Genomic DNA, 3736 nt, shown 5'->3' on the forward strand with positions numbered 1-3736 from the left:
TGAGGCTCTTTGGGTACGTTTCATCTCAAAAGTTTGTTGACCCTGGAAGAGCCAATCCTGTCCCTCACAACAATTTAAAAATTATTCAAGAGCCATAAATATATTTTTACGTAGTCACCATTATGTGAGTAATAACCTGTAAAAATTTTATAAATGAAACTATGATAGTTTTATTTTCATTTTCAATTTTACTTCAGAGCCACAGTTTACAAGTCGCAATTTGCTGTCCTCTGGCGGCTCTTCCGTCTCAAAAGTTTGCCGACCCCTGGTTTAGAGCCACAGCCTCGGAGAGCTGAGCCAAACATGTTACCCACCCCCACCAAGAGGATGAGTCCCGCCTTGGTGTGCTCTCATGTGCAGTGGGGGTCTGTGGTCATTTTCTGCCTCCCAGGATGGGGTATGCTGCCTGAAAGGCCACAGCTGGCTACTGGTCAAAGGAACAACACCCAGAGAGGTCCGAGTGGGCACCGAGGGTACTGCCCCACCTGTCCAGATCAGGGCGCTCCTCTGAGTGGCTGTTTGTTGTCCTCCAGGCTGACGGGGAGGAGTGGTGGTGGCAGACCCCGGAGGCGCAGTGCTTGTGGCCATGTGTGGCAGTCCAGGGCACAGTGGAAGCTGACAAGGAGATGCTGCAGGAGGCCAAACTGGAGCTGGTGATATTGGGGGCCAATGTGTTCCACTTCTGGAGCAGTGGGGAATGGTAAGGTCAGCTGAGGTCCCAGACTGTGCAGGGCACCCCATAGCAGGGTCCAGCTTTGGGAACCCTGAGAAACTGGGACTTCTTGGCTCCTTTTGTGGGTACAGACTGGAGAACACTAGCACTGAGAAGGCAGCGTCACAGTATATTCTCAGTCTTCTGGACTTAATAATTTTGTGTTATGACTGAGACTGAGCATCTGTCATGTAGTTAAGGCTATTTATATTTCTTTTTCGTGATGTGTGTTATAATGTATTTTGCCCATTTTATATTATGTGGCTGCTCTTTTTCTCATTGGTTTCTAGGATCTCTTTATTTATAAGGGGTGTTAGGCCCTTAGCCTGAGATATGAGTTGCAAATATTTATTTCCATCTTATCATTTCTTCCTTTTTAAGATGTGGTGTCTTTTCCCCTAGTATAGTGTTAAAATGTGAGTTCTCTCCGATTTGATTTATAGATTCAATACAGTCACCATAAAATGCCTCAACAGGTATCTCTTTGTGGAAATGGTGAGCTAATTTCAAAATTTATACAGAAATACTTATAGAAGTACTTAATGCCCCTGAATTGCACAATTTAAAATGGTTAAAAGGTTACATTTATTGAACCTAATTTTAATGCATAAAATGTTTATAAAAATTTAAAAAATGAAAAACAAAACATACTACCAGCAGAGGGGAGAGGCCAGCTCCGGTGCTGGGTGGAGCTTAGGAGTAGGCGCTGAGGAAAGCACCAGGTGCAGCCCCAGCTCCGCAGGTGCCTCACCCAGCTCTACCACTCTCTCTGGCCCAGCAAAAGCTGGCTGTAGCACCACAGTTGCTGCTAGTACTGGTGTGCACATGGCTGTGACTCTGGCAATGCCGCTGGAGGTGGCATCAGATCTAATGACACAAATGCCTCCAGCTCTAGAGTGGCTTTGCTTCTGTAGTCATGCACCTGGATCTAGCTCTTCAGATGGTGCAGGAGCCAGTGCTAGAGACAACCCCACTGGGGACATCACCCACATGCCTGCTTTCCCATTGGCCTTTCCAAAGACAGAACATATCCCAGAGCCTTCCAGAGAAGGACGTCTTCCTAAGCTGAGTCCACCTGGGGTGGTCTGAAGACAGTAGCTCCTGACCCTGCACCAGCCTCTGGCAGTTCCTCCCCTATTGGCCCCAGCACTGACCCCTCCCCATACAGTCACTCTAGTGATACAGAATCTCCATGGGCTCCTGGTCACCCAGCTGAGTCAAAAGAAAGTGGGCATGGGGCTCCAGTTGTGGGCCGGGCATGCTGAGCTGCATGTAAGCCACAAACTGCTTTAGGCCAATAAAGTCACATCCTCCCAATGCTGGCCCCCTAGCCTCAGCTCCCAGAAGTCCCCCACCACAGAGACAGGAGCCCTCTCTCTCAACTTAAAGCCCATTCACTCTTAGTTGTTCCTGGGGTCTGTCATCCTAACAATGAGAGCAGAAGAATCCATATCCAGAGGAGGTCAGGAGGGCATCCCATTGAGCGTCCTGTGTCCTCTCCCTGCTGTGATGTCTCATGGGACTGGCCAAGGCCCTGGCTGGAATGGAAGCCTGGGGTGGTAGGGACTTTAGTCTGCTCCATTCAGTGAACTACACCAAGTACCTACAAAATGGCCTGCACACAGTAAGCACTTAATATTATATTCTTGACAGAAAGAACCTTAGATACTTCAGTCAGTCCTCAGGAGTTCCTGCTTAGGTTACACCCAGGACAGTGTACCCACCCACCCCACCCCACCAAATAGAACATGAAGCCTTTACAGATGGAAAACAGCTCTTCCCAAGGCCACAGAATAAGTGAGGAGGCTTGAGGCAGAAAGCTTCATGGGAGAGAGAAAATCGTAAATAGGAACGACCACAGCCCTTGGCAGACCTTTCCACGGGACCAGGCACGGGGTCAGCACTCTCCATGGCTTATCTCATTTAGTCCTGATAAGAGCCCTATGAGGGAGTTTGGTCCACGTAGTACCCCAGTTTTTACCCAAGCAAACTGAGGCTCGGAGGCGAGGGGACATTCCCAAGATACACAGCTAGGAGGTGGCAGAGTAGCCACTGTGCTGTGAAGTGGAGAGGCACCTGCCTTTTCCGCAGCAGGCATGTGACCTGTTGGGTGCTGAAGAAGTTTCAGTAGATAGACAGGAAAATGGGGACACAGGAATCTGCTCTGGAGGGCAGACACTACATATTCTACCAGCTTCTCTGGCGTGCCTGCATTCATGGTCCCCACCCTGCAAGTCTCATCCAGGCTCAGGAATGATTACTTTTACACTGGATTGGGACAGAAGAGGGATGGGTCAAACAATATGAATAGTAGCAAAATGCAAAAATACTTAATGGCCATAATGTGAAGTGAAAGCAACATATGAAGAATTGTCTCCGATATCCCCACAAATAAAAAATAATTTTGGGGCCGTCTGAGTGGTGCATTGATTAAGAGCTACCTTGGGACGCCAGAGGGCCCGGGTTCGGATCCCACATATGAGGGTCAGTGACACTGCCCTCTACAGCTAAGATGCTGAATAACAGCTCAGCCTGGAGTTAGGCTGCCATGAGTTGCCTGCGACAGCATAGGCTGCAGCCCCTGCTGCAGTGGGTTGCCATGGGCTACTGTGTGTAGCCAGCAGCCAGCATAAGCGGCCAGCAGTCACTGTGAGTGGCCGTCCAGAAGCGGGGGACTGATCTGCCTCGCCTGGGAAGAGTGCAATGATCGTGCCAACTTGGGCCAGTGAAGGAACATCCTTCACAACTAGACTGAAGAACAAAAGGACAGCAACTTGTCTGTTCCCCTTCCCCCAATTCCCCAATAAAAATCTTAAAATAATAATAATAATAATAATTTTGTTTTCACAGTAGCTGAATGAATCAATGAGAGGGCCTCTGAGCAGGTCACATTGTGGAACTGGAGGCTAATAATAAAGTTGCAAGTTGATGCATCATGGATGGGGAAGAGGCTTGATCACTGCACTGTACACCTGAAGCTGATGTTGTATAATATTGTATGTCAACTATAAGTGAATATATATA

The 3736-nt window shown here is 48.3% G+C and overlaps 1 pseudogene; it reads left to right on the forward strand.

Annotated features, from left to right (window-relative positions):
* Window positions 1-303: 303 nt before the first annotated feature.
* The window catches only part of LOC109378237 (1,5-anhydro-D-fructose reductase-like), a 13847-nt pseudogene continuing 10414 nt past the window's right edge, over window positions 304-3736 (forward strand).

Source organism: Hipposideros armiger, unplaced genomic scaffold (assembly GCF_001890085.2).
Source record: "Hipposideros armiger isolate ML-2016 unplaced genomic scaffold, ASM189008v1 scaffold_1820, whole genome shotgun sequence".
Classification (NCBI taxonomy): domain Eukaryota; kingdom Metazoa; phylum Chordata; class Mammalia; order Chiroptera; family Hipposideridae; genus Hipposideros; species Hipposideros armiger.